Genomic DNA, 20,523 nt, shown 5'->3' on the forward strand with positions numbered 1-20,523 from the left:
GCGGGAAAATGAACGAAAGAACATTTGAGAAAGAACAAATCATTCCAAAATAGGCCTATGTAATGCAATAGAATGATGGGAAATAAGTTAAAAGATGACAGAGGCAAACAATAACGGGAAATGAAGGTAGAATGTTATTAGTCAAAAGCTAAATTGGAAAACAAAGAAAAGGGACAAGAAAAAAAACTTAATAACATGACCGGGCTGCCGAGGATAGAAAATAAAGAGCGGGAAGAAAGATGGACTGCATACAACATTGTGCTATAAGCTTGCTAAATTCAGTATGCAAATAAGCTACTGGGGCTTTGCCCCAGACCCCACGCAGTAGGGGCACTTCATATTTAACCTTCAAATGGCTCTATACAGGGACCTGGGAACGATTTTTTCAGTGGGGGTGCTGAAATCTCTCCTCAGAGGTGGGGGGGGGGGACAGACACAATTGAGTTTAACATAATTACACACACACACATACCACACACACACACACACACACATATATATATATATATAAATATACATATATATGACAGTCACTTCTTGGCTTTCTTCTTATAAAAGAACATAAATATAAGATTAGATAATTCGAGCGCGAAGCGCGAGCTATTTTTGGTGGAAATTTCATGTATTTTGTCCTGAAAATTTAACATTTTGAGCAATGTTTGTGGTCCAAGATGCGTTTGTAACAAATAATAATTGTGAGCGCGAGCATATATTTTTTTTATATACGCTCTGGCCTGATCGAAAGGGACGTGTTATAAGGACTGTTTTGCAGTTACCCATGAAGACGATACATATATCAACAATCAAATAATGCGAGCGCGAAGCGCGAGCTGAAAAATTTGACATTCCGACCTAAATACTGGACATTCTAAGCACGTTTTTTAATTATGGGCAGGATAGGTATATTTACAATTGATGCGAGCGGAAACAAAATTTAGATTTCAGACCAAAAAAACGAGAGATTCTAAGTACTTTTCTAATCATGATGAGGAAAGGTATAAAACTATACAATTGATACAAGCGCGAAGCGCGAGCGGAAATAAAAATGAGATTTCAAACCTAAAAACGAGACATCTTATGCACTTTTCTAATCATGAACAGGATAGGTATATAACTATACAATTGATGCGAGCGCAAAGCGCGAGCGGAAACAAAATTGAGATTTCAGACCTGAAAACGGAACATTCTATTCATGTTTTGTAAATCAAGAAAATGATCGGTAATTGGATATATTCTTAAATTAATAATGTGAGCGCGAAGCGCGAGCAGAAAATTTTTGATATTCTGATCTGAAACTCCACACTGAATGTAAAATGGTTTGAGCAGATAAAGAAAACTCAGACGAACATAAGAATAAAGATTTGATCAAAATCAGACAAGGAATCACAGTTATTGCATTTTAAAGATTAGCATTACTCCCCATTTGTTCTTCTGTATTTTATTATATAAAATTAGGTTTATTCAATATTTTCCTTTCAAGAACCAAAACAGTTGAATTGACAACTGATTTAGTCCATTATATATTCTTTGCTGCAACTTATTTCATTATAAGGGAGACATATCATTCATTCTGGTATGAAAAAATGAAACAATTTTGATTCCACAAGGAACAGCTAGGATAGTGGGGATGTGACAGCATCAGCCCACCTATTAGATATTCATGACGACATGCATATCACCATTTTCATAAAATATTGCTAAACTTTAGAATTAAATAACTTAACTAATCGTTATCAGATTTTGATAAAATTTATTCATTTTGATAAAATGTATTTGATATAAATATTTTCAGCCCGGAGTATCCCCCCCCCCCCAAATTAAGCTGCGTATCTGAATAAACATGCGTGCGCGTGTTTAGAGTTAGACCTAGTATATGGGCATTCTAAATACATTTTTTATGATAAAAATCAATAATGCGAGCGCGAAGCGCGGCGAGCAGAAAACATTTGATATTCCGATCTGAAAGAGGGTGAATTTAAACACTATTTCAAGTAATGTGTCGGAAAATTCTGAAGTGGGGGGGGGGGGGGGTCTACAAAACGTCGTTTATTTTCATTACATTTCTGTTATTATTTTATCATACCTACCACTAGATTTCCAGGAGGTGCGCTGCCTATATATATGGAAAATAACACGCGCAGCACCCCCAAATTTTGGGGGTGCTTCACCCCCAGCACCCCCGCTTCCCAGCCCGTAGGGCCATGGGACAGGGCGAAAAAGGCTGTGAAATTTGATTTCTATACACAACAAAAAAAGTAAGTCCCCCCTTGAACAAACATCAATAATTTCCGAACCAATGCGAGTTTTTGATATATTTTTACATGAGCGTGTAGGTAATTTTATAAGCTACCTTCTGAGTAAATGTTATGAACGTATTTTACGTCATGCTTCAGTGAGCACCGTCGGAAGGCAAAAATGTCACTTTTCAAAAGTCACAAGCCAAATATCATGACTTTGATTCCATTTCATATGAACTTATTCCACATTCTCATCATGAAAAATAGTCAGAAGGCTTGTAAAAGGTACTTTGCGCGCGACTACGTCTGTATCGGAGTGCTGCCCCGCTGGAGCCTGATTGAGTCGCGTTATATAGGAGGGATGTTATTGGAATATATGAAAGACTATGTAAATGATTTGCGATTGTCTGATGTGATAATTATGTACATTATAACATATTTCAAAAAAATACAGGGGGGAACCTGATTTCGTGGGGGTGCTGCCTATGGAAAATAATACACGCAGCACCCCCAAGATAATTTCTGGGGGTGCTTCAGCACCCCCAGCACCCCCGCTTCTCAGGTCCCTGGCTCTATAACGCCCCCCTGTAGGGACCCTTCCTACATTAAGCGTTACGTTCAATCACTGGCGTACAGGCGGAGGGTCTTCGTTCCACACCCAGGAGGAAATAAAAGAAATTATAGGAGACAACGTATAATAAAATGAATGGAAACAATGAAATGTGTTATTTGCTGAATATAATGGATATCTATCACATAATTAAAATTTAATTTCAATAGGCATTTTTTGTCAGCTCGCTTTGCTCGCTGGCGACTTTTTAAAAACTTTCCCACATTGCTATGTTTTGCCCCCTCAAAATATCAACTGGATTAAATAAATGTGTTGTGTAAAAGCTATATTCTGTATATACCCGCGATTTTATTAAAAATAGCGGCAATCTGCGAGGTTTAAATGGCTTTGATATCACGAAGTTCCGGGGGCTCCAGACGGACCCCAACCGCAAAGCACTGCCGTATATGATTATGGAAGGGTTGGGCCATGGTCCCCAAAAGTTCTACAACCAAGAAAAAAAAAGGAAAAGTGTAGGATATGATTTTATTTACTGAATAGAATGTCAAAAAATATCTCAAAGTTAAATTCTCATGAAAATGTGATTTTCTTTCTCGCTCGCTTCGCTCGTTCGGGACTTATATCAAGCAGCTTTTTATAGCACTTGCGCCATACTGCGCCTCTCGTTTTTTTTACTCTTCACGCTACTGCTGCAAAGAATCATGTTCAGAGTGGCATACAGACCACTAAAAAGGAATGGAAAGAGAGAAGAGTGAAATATATTATTCTCTGGATATCATGTCAAAATCTATCACAAAATTGGATTTTTGTATTAAAAATGTCAAAAATTTTGCTCACTCGCTTCGCTCGCTCGCATCTTTTTTTAAAGATAAATTCTGCCTGATACACAATGTCTGGCCCTCTCAAAATCGTCGCCTCATTACACCATTACGCCTGTTCATACCATGATATGACCGGGACATTTTTGGCTCTTGCCCCCCCCCCCCCCTGGCCACCGACCCCTGTTACGCCGCTGAACAAGGGGTTGTCTGCCTTGGAATTAAGGTCAATGAGTTCATTTGTTGTTATTTGATACGATACGACTACCAAACACATAACACACTACATCCCCAGAACACGCATACACACACCCCCTGAATAGTCACATTTCGGGGAAAGTGAATCAGTGGGTTAGGTGAATCACTGGGTTAGGCGAATCACTGGTGGTAAGTGAATTGTTGGTTATGTGTGCGCGCGGGGGCATCGGTACGGTCCGATAGGGTTTGCCCCTTTGGTTTGCCCAATCAATAAAAATCGTCCAGGACGTGAACTATTTTCCCAGCTCTACCTGTAATGTTCTGAGAGAAATTCCTTTTCTTGCTCCAGCACAGATTAGCAGGGACTGATATTGGATCGAGTTCAATATATTTTTTACATTTGTTGTTGCGGAGTTATATGCTTCGCAGGCGTAATCCATCAGTGACCGTATGATGGCTCTATATACCTGGATGGTTTCCTGAGCGCTGTTACAAAAGGGGCTGTAAGCAATACATTTAAGTACATTTATTTTTTTCTTGCATCTCTGAACAATGCTATCAATATGTGGCTTCCATGTCAATCTCTTATCAAATAATACGCCTAAATATCTGTGTTCCTTTTGTGGAACGAGGATACATTCATTCAGAGTGATCATGAAATGTTCTTCTCTATTTGAACGTAAGAATAGCATGGGACGAGTTTTGTCATGAGATATATTCAATCCCCATGATGGAAACCAATTATTCAATTCATTTAAATATTCTTGAATATATTTGGTTGATTCCTTCTAGTCATTTCCGTGTTTCCAGATAACGCAGTCATCTGCATATAACAGATTGTATACATTAGGTGAAATAGGAATGTCATGGAGCATTACATTGAACAATTCTGGACTGAGTGTACTCCCTTGGGGGAGACCATTGTTAATTTCCATACATGGAAAAAGTTGCTTTCCTATTCGTACCTGGAAAGTACGATGCGATAGAAGATTATAGATGTAGAGAAGTATGTTGCCTTTCAGTCCCATTTTACCTAATTGGACTAAAAGTCCTTTGGTCCACAATGAATCAAAAGCCTTCTCTAGGTCTACAAATACAGCCATCGTCTTCGTACCGACTTCTAGATTCTTTTGGATACTACTTTCAAGATGTATAATGTTATCTAAGGTACAGCGTCCCCTTCTAAATCCATTCTGGATTGGGGATAGTATATTGTGTTTTTCCAAATAAAACTGGAGTCTCTTTTTTACCAAGCTTTCCATTATTTTCATAAGGCAAGAAGTTAAGGAAATGGGGCGGTATGAATTTGTTAATGTGGGGTCTTTATTTGGTTTCAAAATTGGAATCATTATTGAATGCTTACATGGGGATGGAATTTCACCGGATTCCCATATTTTGTTGATTAACATAAGCATGGCTTCTTTTGCATTCGTTGGAAGATTCTTATATACCTGATATCCAATGTTATCTTCCCCGGGCGTTGATTCTTTTTTCGTTTTCAGGATATAATTTAGTTCTGTCATGTCAAAAGGTTCATTAATGGCAAGTTTACCGCTCATTTCCTTAAAGGGGAGATTATTAAATTCTTTATTAATCTCCTCTTGGTCTTTGTTATGGGGTTTGTTTTTTTCCCGTAGACATGAAACTTTGTGCGAATGCACTTGCTTTTTCTTCGTCTGCGGTAATTATCCTACCGTCTGCGTGAAGAACTGGCATTTTATTGGTTGGTTTAGTTTGTGAACCATTTAGTCTCTTTACAGAGCGCCATATCATCGTTAGGGGCGTAAACCGGTCAAATTTAGAGCAGAGTTCCCGCCAATATTGCCGTTTTGCCTGTCTTACGAGTCTTTGCGCTTCTGCTTTCTTTTTTCTATAGTGTTCCAAATTTTATTGGGATGGATTTTTCCTCAATTTATTCTTTGCTTTATTTCGTTCCCTTATTTTGGTGGTGCAATCTTTTGTCCACCAGGGAGTTGGATTTTGTTTGTGTTTTTAAAAAGGTGGGGCAGTTTCATCAAGAACACTAGTGATTAGTTTTATGAAAAGGTCATAAGTTTATGAAGCGTTTAATATTGCACTCGTTGTACTAGGATATGTTGTTCTAAAGTGTTCCTCGCACTTCTTTCGAAAATCTGACCAGTTCATATGTTCAAGAGACCATTTTTTGGTTGGGTAGTGATCTGGATCATTCATGGTTGGGGCTTTCCTAAAATGCAAATAAATTATGACAGGGAAGTGGTCGCTGCCACATTTGTCAGATAAGACCTGCCATTCACAATTAATAGCTAAAGATGGTGAGGTGATGGATAAATCAAGACAAGATATTTTACCTGTATGTGGGTCTAATCGAGTCCCAGAACCATTATTAAGTATGACAATGTTATTTTGGGCAAGAAAGTTTTCAATTAAATGACCGTTGCTATCAGTTTTTTCACTCCCCCATAGAGTGTTATGTGAGTTAAAATCTCCTACTATCAATAATTTGGAGGTGTCCTTGACTTCTCGAAGGAGTAAATTTAAGTCGTCTTCTTCTAGTTTTTCACATAGATTATTATAGTAATTGATGACTGTAATAAAAGAGTTGCCCATGTGTATAATAATCAATTGCATTTCGCAATCTACATTTAGATATATGTATTCGCAATCCAATGAGCTATGGATATAGAATGCACATCCCCCTCCTCTTCGGGAATTTCTGCTTTTAGAAAAACAAGTATAATTAGGGATATGTATTGATTGAGAACCTTGATACCATGTTTCTTGTAAACATATTAAATGGATAATTTCATCTCTTTTACAATGTATGTATTTAATCAGTTCATCACCGTGCCCTTGCATTCCCTGCGCGTTCCATTGTAAAATGAAGAGCGCAGGCATAATAACACTTATTAGCTTGCTTGTGCTGGAAGTTGTGCTGCGGCTGTTCTGATAAAATACTTAATTTCCGCCTCTGATTTGTCTTTTACAAAGTTCATGAGTAATTTTGCAAAGAAAGTAACAAGTTGTTCATTGTTAGCTGTTGTAAGAAAATTTTCTTGTTTTGGTGCTGGGCGTGGGGTCTTGAACTTCCTAACATTAGAGAACGATTGTGTGGGGATCTGATTATGTATGAGTGTTGGTATTTGTGGTAGCTTAAGCTGATTGGGTTCAATTACATTAATGGGATCGGGATTCCTGTGTATTTGTGCCTGAACAGTAATTGGTTTGTTATTGTCTACTTTGATTTTATTGAATTGCACAGAAGTCGGTATTGTTGGGATCTGAGCCTCCGTTTGTTGAATTTCTGATAAAGTTTTGGCTGCCTGTGCATAGGACATTTTGTTCACAACCTTTATTTTCTGGATTTCATTTGCTATTTTGGCTTTTGCACATCCTTTATAGGCCGCCGAATGTTGACCACCGCAATTGATAGAATTATTTAATTCTTTTTTTTTACAATCATCAAATTTATGTGCCTCCCCACATCTTACACACCTTTGTTTCTCACGGCATGTAATTGCCGTATGTCCAAATTTTTGGCAGTTGAAGCATCTACTGACAGGGGGGATAAACATCCTAACCTCCATTCTTTGAAAACATATTGTTATTTCTTTTGGGAGAGACTGGGTGTCAAAAAATAGAATAACACTACGTGTCGGGGAAGTGGTAGGTCCACCTTGTGTTTCCATATCAACCTCTTGCTTTCTTTGATTTTTCCTCAATATTCTTTTGGCGTTCACAACTCTTTGACTTTTTAATTCTGCTGTTATTTCCTGGTCTGTCATTTTGGTTGGTACTCCTGAAATTACTCCCTTTTGCAGAATTGGGCGATTGTTTATTTTTACTGGGATATTTTCAATAGATTGAATTTCCTGGATTCGTTTGTGCTGTTTTGTATTTTGGCATTTCACGAAGATTCCGTTTCTAGTAGACTTTATGTATTCGGGAGAAAGGCTTGTGCAGTTTTCGATAGCTCTAATGACAACTGATAGGCTAACATTTTTTTATGATTTATCCCGATCTATTGGTACAATGAAAACTTTCAGGTTTTGGTTTCTTGTTTCTGCAGATGGGGTGCGGAATTTGATCTCATTGTCAGATTCACCTGACGAGCCACTCCTGATAGATACGTTTTCTACACCAACACTTCCTTCTCTAGTTTTACGTTTTTTCTTTCGTCGAGACGTTTCTACTGTTTGAAATTCCCCTTCAGGATCTGTGTGCCCTTGTAAAAAAAAACATGGTTTGATGTTAAGGTAAAACCATGGTTTTGCATTGGATCCATCGTACAGTAAATTCATGGTTCAACCATAGTACGATATGGTTTAATTATGGTGAAATCATGGTGCACTAGTGTTTAACCATAGCTAAACCATGGTGTACCACGGTTAAACTATAGCTTTAGCATGGGTAAACCATGGTAACCATGGTTAAAAGGTGGTAAATTGGAACGCACTTACCATGACATTACTATGGCATAACCATGGTCACAACTGTGTTTTTACCATACTATAACCACGGTGAAACTATGGTTAAGAAAGTATAAAACCACGGTAAAGGGAAGGTGAAACCATGGTTAGAAAAAGGTGAAACCATTGTTTTACAGCAGCCAAACCACATAATTACAACCCAAATCACAGTAAAACCATGACCAATCATATGGTAAACCCACCTTTTAACCATAGTGCAATATTGTATGATGATGGTTAAACCGTGTCAAAGTACTGTCTAGCCATGGTTTAACCATGGTGTACCACGGTTAAACTATAGCTTTAGCATGGGTAAACCATGGTAACCATGGTTAAAAGGTGGTAAATTGGAACGCACTTACCATGACATTACTATGGCATAACCATGGTCACAACTGTGTTTTTACCATACTATAACCACGGTGAAACTATGGTTAAGAAAGTATAAGACCACGGTAAAGGGAAGGTGAAACCATGGTTAGAAAAAGGTGAAACCATTGTTTTACAGCAGCCAAACCACATAATTACAACCCAAATCACAGTAAAACCATGATCAATCATATGGTAAATCCACCTTTTAACCATAGTGCAATATTGTATGATGATGGTTAAACCATGTCAAAGTACTGTCTAGCCATGGTTTAACCATGGTGAACCACGGTTAAACTATAGCTTTAGCATGGGTAAACCATGGTAACCATGGTTAAAAGGTGGTAAATTGGAACGCACTTACCATGACATTACTATGGCATAACCATGGTCACAACCGTGTTTTTACCATACTATAACCACGGTGAAACAATGGTTAAGAAAGTAAAACCACGGTAAAGGGAGGGTGAAACCATGGTTAGAAAAAGGTGAAACCATTGTTTTACAGCAGCCAAACCACATAATTACAACCCAAATCACGGTAAAACCATGATCAATCATATGGTAAACCCACCTTTTAACAATAGTGCAATATTGTATGATGATGGTTAAAACATGTACTGTCTAACCATGGTTTAACCATTGTGTACCACGGTTTAACCATAATGTGCCACAGTTAAACGATGGTTTCATTGAAGATAAACCATGGCTACCATGGTTTAACCGTGGTTAATTGGAAATCACTTACCATGGTTACAACCTTGTTTTTATTGTGGTAAATCCATCGTTTCAAAGTGTCTTTACCATGGTTAAGAAAAGGTGAAACAATGATTTTACAACAGAAACAGCGATAATAACATGGTTATGCAATGAAATCCAAGGTATAACCATGGTTTCACTACAAACCAATCATAGAATTACCATGGTCTTGCATCCTCAAAATCATTGTAAAAGCATGGTTAATATTGGATCCATTGTGCGACATACCCATGTTTTAACCACGGTGCATGATGGTCTGATGATGGTTAAACCATGGTGCACCTTGGTCTGCCCATGGTTTGGACATCCTTCAACCGTGATCGTACTACAGTTACTGTGATTTAACTATGGTAAATTTGAAAGGATTTACAACAGTATTACCATTAACTCGACTGTGTTTTTACCGTGGTTAACAAAATCAAAACTATGGTGTTAAAGTTTTGTTACCATGACTAAATTGTATTTGTAAGAAAGATGTAACAATAAACCTGTTTTATCATACTTTATTGGATTGTCCACGTCTTAAGGGAGTGATCAAACCTCATTTAAAAGGATTTCTTTTTTAATATGATCAAAGTATAATAAGAAATTACATTTAAAATGGTAGGTCAGTCAGATATACAATATGACAGAGGTCATATTCCACACTACACATCGCCACTTATTGTATCAATCAGTGAGTGATCACACAATGACCTAAAAAGGGACAAAATGCAAATCAGTGTTAAGAACAACGCAATGAATACTTTTAATAAAAATAAAGTCAAACACATCTAATACAGTACTACATGTACAGCTCTAGAAACATTACCCAAGTTAACTTACAAAAGAGGCAAGTCTCTATACATGGCAGGTTTGAATACATATCTAAAAAAAAAAAAAAAAAAAAAATTGAATATATTATTTATAAATTCATGTACTTTTCACACACACAGTTAGCACAGATATGGCAAGCTAAACTGAGTAAGGAATGCATACATGTACTCCTGAAAACTGTTTTACTACTGCTGATTTCATACAACCTGATTTGGCCAAGAAGACATGTTAGAAAGACTTTATACAAAAACAATAGAAAACACAAGAAAATTACTAAATGGATTCTCGACTGCACACAGTCAAAATTTTTGCCTCCGCCATTGCCACTAGATCAGAAATATGTTGCACAGGTAATGTCCCATAAATCTTCAAATTTGTTCTATTCTTTTTATATTAAATAATTTATGCCTTATCCCAACATAAATAAACACTGAATGTTCAGTGCATGTTTGAGCTGCTAAGAAAAAAAATTCATAGGCCGGCTCGGGTAGGAATCGAACCCACGACCTTCTGGTTACTAGACAGGCGTCATACCACTTGACCAACGAGAAGCCCGATGGCTGGTAGCTGGTTTGATTCACATAATAGCAGCAGGTAGTGTGTTGATATATCACATAATAGCAGCCAATAGCCATCGGGCTTAATTCCTGGTGGTCTAGTGGTATGACGCCTGTCTAGTAACCAGGAGATCGTGAGTTCGATTCCTACCATAGCTGGCCTGAACATTTGGTGTTCACTTATATTTGGATAAGGCAAAAATTATTCAATAAAATTAAATCTACCCAACGGAAAACCTTGATTGATATTTTCTATTATCATATTGATCACTCTCATATGCATCCAAGAACCATTCATATTGAATCTACAAGCAATTGTGACAAGAGACATGAACTCTTAGACCTTTGAACTTCTCAAGTCAATGTCATAATGTATGCATTGTCCATATTTGAAATTGATCTATCGAAGTCTTTGGTTCATCACAAGAACAATTTCATGCATACACTGACCTACAATCAAACTTGATACATGAAAAAAAAATTTAGTATTCATAAAAAAGTTGTAAGTATATGACCTTTATGACCTTTGAACTTTGGCCCTGCAACCCCCCCCCCCCTATATCAAGCATATATGTACCAAGTTTGGAGTTACTTCCTCTAACAGTTCTTTAGTTACACAAGAACAAGATATTTTAAGGCATACTGACCTCTGTGACCTTTGACCATGTGACCCCAAAATCCAATCAGATCATTCTCCCTCTATTATGTATATAACAAATGTCCCAAGTTTGAAGTTATTAGCTCCAATGGTTAAGTTATCACAAGAACAGGACATTTTAAGGTATATAACGACCTCTGTGAACTTTTACCCGTGACCATAAAATCAAAACAAAGTATTATCCCCCCAGGATATACCCTCATACCAAGTTTGATGTAAAACCACTCCACGGTTCTTGAGATTTCGACAAAACAAAACGGGACGGACGTACGGACGACCCGAAAACGTAATGCCTCCGGTCACTTCGTTGGCGGAGGCATAAAAAATCATAGATATTTTAAATAAATTAAGAGTTAGCACAGATATGGCAAGCTTAATTAAGTATGGAATGCAGAATGATGTCACATACTCCTGAAAACTGTTTTTTTTTTTGCTGTTGATCTTATAAGATTTGGTTTGACTGAGAAGACAAGGTAGAAAGACTTTTGATATGTATATACAAAAAAAGATCCCTGAATAAACTAAATAAATTAATGTACTTTTCACACAAAGAGGTAGCACAGATATGGCAAGATTAAAGGACAAGTCCACCACCCCCCCCAAAAAAAACCTTGATTTGAATAAAAAGAGAAAAATTCAACAAGCATAACACTGAAAATTTCATCAAAATCGGATGTAAAATAAGAAAGTTATGACATTTTAAAGTTTTGCTTCATTTCACAAAACGGTTATATGCACACCTCAGTCGGTATGCAAACGAGGGAACTGATGACATCACTCACTCACTATTTCTTTTGTATTTTATTATATGAAGTATGAAATATTTTGATTTTCTCGTCATTGTCATGTGAAATGAAGTTTCATTCGTCCCTGAACACGTGGAATTCAATTATTTTAACATTTTGTGCTTCAGGCAAGGAGGTCCTAATCATCAAATTCGTAAAAATTGAAATATTGTATAATTCAAACAATAAAAAACAAAAGAAATAATGAGTGACATCATTGGCTCACCTAGTTGTGCATATCACTGTTTTGTTGAAAATAAGCGAAACTTTAAAATTTCATGCTAGTTTGATTTTTCTCTATTTATTCAAATCAGCATTTTCCTGGGGTGGACTAGACCTTTAATTTGAAGATTAGAGACATTGAGTCAAATTTTCAAAAACAGTCAATGAAACACACACTACTCAATGCATCCTCTTCCCAGTGATACATGCTAGCAGGTTTTACATCCATATTTCATACTGTTAAGGTGACATTGCATTAACAAAGATATTACCTGAATTTCACAAATTTACTTTCGAGCTACATATTCCAAAATATATCCAGATCATCTCCTATAGTGGTGCATGTTAGCACCAAGTTTCACATTTATATTTCAAATTGTTAAGGTGACAATGTGTTTAAACAAATAAATTTCACAAATTGACCTTTGACCTACATATTCCAAAATCCATTCAAATCGTCTTCCTAATGATGGTACATGTTAAACACCAAGTTTTTACATCCATACCTCAAGCTGTTTAGGTGATATTGCTTTGACAAGAAAATAACCTGAATTTTACATACAAGGACCACATATGAAGTTTACACCTTACGCAGTCTTGAATAAATTAAGTTTATGAGCAAGTTTGGATAATCCATGTGGAGTTAGAAGTTTCCAATAAATTATGTAAATCACTGTAATAGGGAAACATTGAGTAAGCAACTCTATTAACGTCCGTCAGCATTCAATCAATCTCGGGATATTCAGTATATTTCAAAATCTGGTGAGAAAACTCTGCATAGATTACCTGATCCTCATCAAAGAGCCAAGGATATTTCAGTCGGTCATCAGTGATCCTTGGCCGAGGGACAGAATTTATGATCCATGCCCTTCTGTCTGCCAGTGTCTTCTGCATGCAGAACTCAACTCTCTTGAAGTCTGGCTGCCTTTTTTTCAGTGCTCATCCACTCTATGTGCCTTGCAACAGTGTCAGATTTGGAAAGAATAAAAAATTATACTTAAAAAAGAAAAAACAAAGAATAAAAAATTAAGAAAAAACAAATAGATTTAGAATCCTCATTCATTTAGTTTCTGTCAAATCACTTTTCATCCGAGTCCTTAATAGATATTTACAGCAAATTTTACTATAATAACAAGTTTTATGCAACGACACGCCAGTCTTGTTGCCAAAGACAAGAACAGAAAAGCTCCACTTGGTCACACTTTGCGACTATCTGTCACAAACACACTGTACCAGTTAACATTTGGTGAAAGACCATAGCAGAACCAATGTACATGCGAATTAGACTAAAAAATAAACTTTAGGTAAAATCTAACAGAGAAATGCATTACAAAATGTCACAACAATGTAGCCACTGTAAGATTCCTGCATCAATAGTGATACTCAAACATTAGTAAGTTATAATGCAAGAAATATTCTCATATTTTATGCATTTACTCACATTTACTTAATTCATCAACTCTTAAGGTGCCCCATACACGTTTAAAGCGTTTTTACTGGCCAAGTTCTAATCCTCTTTAATAATCCTTCTGGTTGAGTCTTATATATTACTATGTCATGTGAAAAAGAGAAATACCTTTAAGTTTGGCCATTATCAAGTAATATATTTATCTAGAAGGATGAATCAATTGCCAAAGAAATTAAATGGCATGCACTTGGGCAAGACTATCATCTATGGCACATTGAGAGTTAATTGGGGTTTCTGTTTGGTACCAGATACCATTCACCAGTTGCTGTGCACCGAAAACCACAGGTAGTTTGTAATTTTTACTCTCAATGGCCCTGTCACAAGTTCGTCCTCTTCCATGTCTGCAAAATCGTTGAATTTGTCTTGCCATGTCTGCAGGAAAAATATCTTCTTCTTTCACTCCAAATGTTGTGCACACCACCCTAAGCAGCTCCCGTTTTGAGGTCTCCTCTGACTTGTTGGTTACCAACACCCTTCTTTGATTTTGGCCATATATCAATAAAGATTTGTACCTGGAATGAAAAGTAATTGATTTTCTTACTAAACCTGAATTTTGAATAAATAATGTATGCAAAGAGCTTTCAGGAAAAATGTGTGTAATCAAAAGATATTGCATGTACATGGACACAAATATTCAGTTTTTGCCTTGATGCAAGAGGCAAACAGACATATTCCAATGTTTGTCTGGGTTTGGTGATACATATTCCATTCATTTATCTTTTTTTCTAGTACAGTTTCCTGTCTTCGAATATTAGTAAAATTGAAGGGATGGTCCAGGCTGGAAATATTTATATCTCAATAAATAGAAGAAAATTTACAAAGCGAAATGCTAAAAATTTAATCAAAATCGAATAACAAATAAAGTTTTTGAATTTCAAATGATATTATTCCGGTGAAACAGTTCTAGGCATGTCTTTATGAATATTCATTAGGTTGGCTGGTGATGTCATATCCCCACTTGTTCTTTTGTGTTTTATTATGTGAAATTGGGTTTAATAAAAAAATTGCTACCAAGAACTAAAACAATTGGATTGACAACTGATTAAGTGGACTAGTTATTTATTGCCTCAACTTATTTCATCATAATGGAGACACATCATTTACACATGTATGAAAAAAATGAAACATTTACGATGTCATGTAATGACATAAGAAAAAATGGAGATGTGACATCAGCCCACCTAATGAATATTAATGATGATGTGCATATTCCAAAAAATATTGATAAACTTTGAAAATCAATAACTTTGTTATTTGATATCCAATTTTGATGAAATTTTCAGCATTTTACTCTGTGAATTTTACTCCATTTATATACTTTTAGATATAAATATTTTCAGCCTGGACCATCCCTTTAACTTCCCGCTACCAGGAAAGAAAATTGTATTGTAGTCTATTAAAAAATTTTATTTGAAATTAAGATACAGTACTATTACGACACAACGGTCCAGCGATGGTATTTCCATTTTTCATCACTTGAAATTTCATAATAACCAACCATACTTAAAATTCATACAAATTTCAGACAATTCCACTATTAGTGACACATATGGAACAACACTTCCTAAATTAATAAGTTAACCCATTTGTGACGAAATTCCACATTACGTGGTTTGGCCTGGGATTTTTCATGAATAGTTGTAGGGCCTATATATGAAAATACCAAGGAGACTCGAAAGTAAACACTAGAACTATTGCCATTACTTTTCTTTTGGTAACAATCATCGCCGCTATGGCTAGGGAAATGCGCATATCTTTCAGTTGTGTACAACCGTGTAGATCTATTATCGTAATGTGCATGCATGCTGTAGAAATCGTCGAAACAAGGAGCCAGCCACGTTCCCACAACCACACTCTGAACGTACCCCAAAAAACCAGATTTTCACATGGAAAAACATTTACAGACATATGAATTGTATGAACTTACCAAAAGAAAAAAAAAATCACATGGAAAAACATATACAGACATATGAATTGTACTCCCGCTTAAAAATAAAGGATTTATTAAAAACATACTACTTTGCAGCTAGCTGATCCATTGATCAAGTATTACTAATTAAATGAGGACTAATTAACCCGCAGTAGCAGAGTCTGTAGCCTAGGCCTAGAGTCTAGACCTATAAAAAAAAAAGAATACAGATCAGTGGACTGAATGCTGTGGCCGTTCAAAAGTATAACATTAATTAGGACCACCGACACTGTACTCTAACGTAAACTTTAAAAAGTTAAAGTATAGATCTAGATCTAGACCCTAGTCGATAATCTAACGTTAATTAAGCCAGTAGGAGATCTAGTACAACATTTTTCTTCATACTCGATGGCAGCCAACAAGTTTTTTTTTTCAGGTAGGCCAAGCGCTAGCCTAAGTTAGGCCTAGCTAGGCTAGGGCCGGGACTAGGCTACGAGTACGACGTGTTCCACCATAATAATAGATCTAGTCCAAAGGCAAAGAAAGTCCAAGGCAAGCTCAAGCCTATATCTATAATATATAGCCATAACTTTTAGGCCCTACATGTAGCCAGCCCCAATGCCTGGCTTCAACTTCAAGTTGAAGTCAGAATACATTTCTAGACCCATGCAACACTCCTAATCAAAATAAATGCAGCAATATTACAGACTAAGGCAAACTCTTGAAATAATCCACTGACAGTGACACTGCCTGCTGCAGAGTGCTGCCGTACGGTACTACTCGGGCTTGGTACTGTACGCGCACAATCCGCTGAGTGTTCAATTTCCGAGTCATGCAAGGCCAAGGAGGTGCCAGGAGAGGACTAATTCACGAGAATGCCCAACAGATTACTGATTAGATTAGCTTACTTACCGTTAACTATCTCCTGACAGTTCCATAATTTGTCTGTTCTCCTATAGTTTCAGTTAAAAAATTAGTTGAATGCAGTTAATTGCCTGAATTTCATGAACTTGAAACTTAGCCCTTGGCCTTCGAAGCATTAAGCTGATTGTATCTGCACGGCGTACGTGTGTGTGTGCATTTTTCTATGTGTGTATAGCATACATGTGCGGGTTGTGCGTTACACACGTGGTACTAGCTATGGGTACTAGTACATCGACGCGCATAAAAAAAAGGGCGCGAAAATGAGCGGGAGGGGTGGGGGGGGGGGCAGGCGGGGATTGCGCCAAATTCGTGTTGAACACAATTATAAAGTAGACAGGTTCAAAATGACAAATGATATATATGTACGTATAGACAGACAATGTTTAGTGACTGGACAGACATATTTTGAAATTATACAAAAAGATAACTATAGTCCTATTAAAAAAAAAAAACACCAGCGGCCACCCCCGGCCCGACTACCTTCAAGATCAACAACAACGGCCCTGCTTAGTTAGTAATTCAGGTCGCAGGCCTTTATAATTTTAGTCATGCCTTTGGATGGCCGAAAGTTACTCGTACAACATTATGAGGTGCACGCCTCATTTAGTCAGAAACCCCAAATGGTGTTAGTCAAGCCTGTCTTTTTACGAAATACGAGTAATGAAAAACCTTCGTTAGTCCACAGCTGAGTTAGTCGTGACAAGCTTTATATAGGCCCAGACTAACAAAGTTAGTACCTTGGTAAAACGGGAATTTAATCATGGTTTTGTAACCAATGTTTTTACACTTTCATTAAACCACGGTTAAAACCATGGTTATATAACAATCATTTTCAAACTATCATAAAACCATGGTTAAAATCATGGTGTATAACCGTCGTTTTCAACCTTGGTAAAACGCAAATTTAACCATATGGTTTTGTAACCACTGTTTTTACACTTTCATTAAACCACGGTTAAAACCATGGTTATATAACCATCATTTTCAAACTATCTTAAAACCATGGTTAAAATCATGGTTTATAACCGTCGTTTTCAACCATGGTAAAACGGAAATTTAACCATGGTATTGTAACCACTGTTTTTACACTTTCATTAAACCACGGTTAAAACCATGGTTATATAACCATCATTTTCAAACTATCATAAAACCATGGTTAAAATCATGGTGTATAACCGTCGTTTTCAACCATGGTAAAACAGAAATTTAACCATGGAATTGTAACCACTGTTTTTACACTTTCATAAAACCACGGTTAAAACCATGGTTATATAACCATCATTTTCAAACTATCATAAAACCATGGTTAAAATCATGGTTTATAACCGTCGTTTTCAACCTTGCTAAGACGAATGTTTAACCATGGTCTTGTAACCAATGTTTTTACACTTTCATTAAACCACGGTTAAAACCATGGTTATATAACAATCATTTTCAAACTATCATAAAACCATGGTTAAAATCATGGTGTATAACCGTCGTTTTCAACCTTGGTAAAACGCAAATTTAACCATATGGTTTTGTAACCACTGTTTTTACACTTTCATTAAACCACGGTTAAAACCATGGTTATATAACCATCATTTTCAAACTATCTTAAAACCATGGTTAAAATCATGGTGTATAACCGTCGTTTTCAACCATGGTAAAACGGAAATTTAACCATGATTTTGTAACCACTGTTTTTTTACTTTCATTAAACCACGGTTAAAACCATGGTTATATAACCATCATTTTCAAACTATCATAAAACCATGGTTAAAATCATGGTGTATAACCGTCGTTTTCAACCATGGTAAAACGGAAATTTAACCATGGTATTGTAACCACTGTTTTTACACTTTCATTAAACCACGGTTAAAACCATGGTTATATAACCATCATTTTCAAACTATCATAAAACCATGGTTAAAATCATGGTGTATAACCGTCGTTTTCAACCATGGTAAAACAGAAATTTAACCATGAAATTGTAACCACTGTTTTTACACTTTCATTAAACCACGGTTAAAACCATGGTTATATAACCATCATTTTCAAACTATCTTAAAACCATTGTTAAAATCATGGTGTATAACCGTCGTTTTCAACCTTGGTGAAACGGAAATTTAACCATGGTTTTGTAACCACTGTTTTTACACTCTCATTAAACCACGGTTAAAACCATGGTTACATAACCATCATTTTCAAACTATCTTAAAACCATGGTTAAAATCATGGTGTATAACCGTCGTTTTCAACCTTGGTAAAACGGAATTTTAACCATGGTATTATAAATACTGTTTTTATGCTATCATAAAACCATGGTTTAAATCATGATTTTATAACATTGATTTCCAACCTTAGTAGAACGGGAGTTAAACCAAGGTTTCCTAACCATTGTTTTTATACTACTGTGAAACCATGGTTACAACCATGGTTAAATTACTATGGTTTTTTTTCACCAAAGTAGAACGATGATTTTGTCATGGTTTTATAACTATTGTTTTTTAACTTTCTTTAAATTGTGGTATAATGATGGTTTTTATAACCATGGTTTTAAAATCGTCATAAAATGACATTTTTATCATGTTATTATAACTATGGTATTTTAACAATGGTATTACCACACTTCCGCCACACATTTACCTTGGTTATGAATTTAAAACCATGGACTACCATCGATCCATTGTAAAACCGCCCCTAACCATGGTTATACCATGATTACGGTTGTAAAACCATGGTTTTCTTTTATAAGGGTGGGGGGTACCCGATTCAGATTCTCCCCTAAAAAGAGGATGTGGATACTTTGCCGCCATTATTGGCATGTGCCAATTTGGCGGGAAATTTGAAATCAAACAAGTTCTGTATTAGTCGTGTACAAAAGAAAGCCCAAAATGCTTGCTTACCAGTTTTATGTCCGAAGTATAGCAAATAAAGCTAGAATGGTCCCTATTCCAGATAATATAAATCCATATATAGGCAAAAATCCAAAGATAGGCAAAATTCCAAAAATTAAGCAAAATATCGAGCGAGCGAGAAATTCGCAACACGTCCGTCCGTCATGAAGTACATGAAGTACATCCTGTCAGGTGAAGTCTTCATAACTGCCAATTTATTTTTAAAATGAGCCGGTCGAGGTATACCCTTTTCTGGTCAGATATGGAATGTCAGACATATATCCTGTCCACTGGTAGTAAACATTCAACCCTCGAATTTCCTCCTTATTTTTTATGATTTTTTTTAAGTGCCACTTTAACACACGAGTCTATGGGAAATGAATTAGGCCTGTGATACCCTGAAGGATGCACACCACTAATAGGAACCGGCAATTTCGAGAATCCCCTTTAGACCCGTACCCGTAAAATGACGTAATGGTTGGAAAAGTATTCATATAAAATCAACGGTGCATATGTGAATAATTTTTTTCATATGGGCTCAGAGAGGGATTACTACTGAATCTGTTCAGTCCCATGGGAGAGCAGTAATTTGTCAATGCTGGACGCTCTGTTCCTGGAACGCCGTGAGCGCGCGCAAGCTTTTTCGGAACATTTCATATACTTTCGTTACCAGAATCTTTGTCGTCACTAAATAACGCTCGTTTTTTATGTTAGCATTTTTCATTTTTGGGGGGAAATACATGGATACAACGTTCAATGGTTAAACGTGCATATTACTGACTTGAAATTAAAAAAGTTGAAACTGATTACAAAGAAAATACGTTTTTTATTATATGTCACGTGATTGATGACGTTTTTTTTAACCCTGTACCATAATACGTTCGGGGGGAGCCACTTCCTTTCAA

This window comes from Lytechinus pictus, chromosome 17, assembly GCF_037042905.1.
Source record: "Lytechinus pictus isolate F3 Inbred chromosome 17, Lp3.0, whole genome shotgun sequence".
Lineage (NCBI taxonomy): Eukaryota > Metazoa > Echinodermata > Echinoidea > Temnopleuroida > Toxopneustidae > Lytechinus > Lytechinus pictus.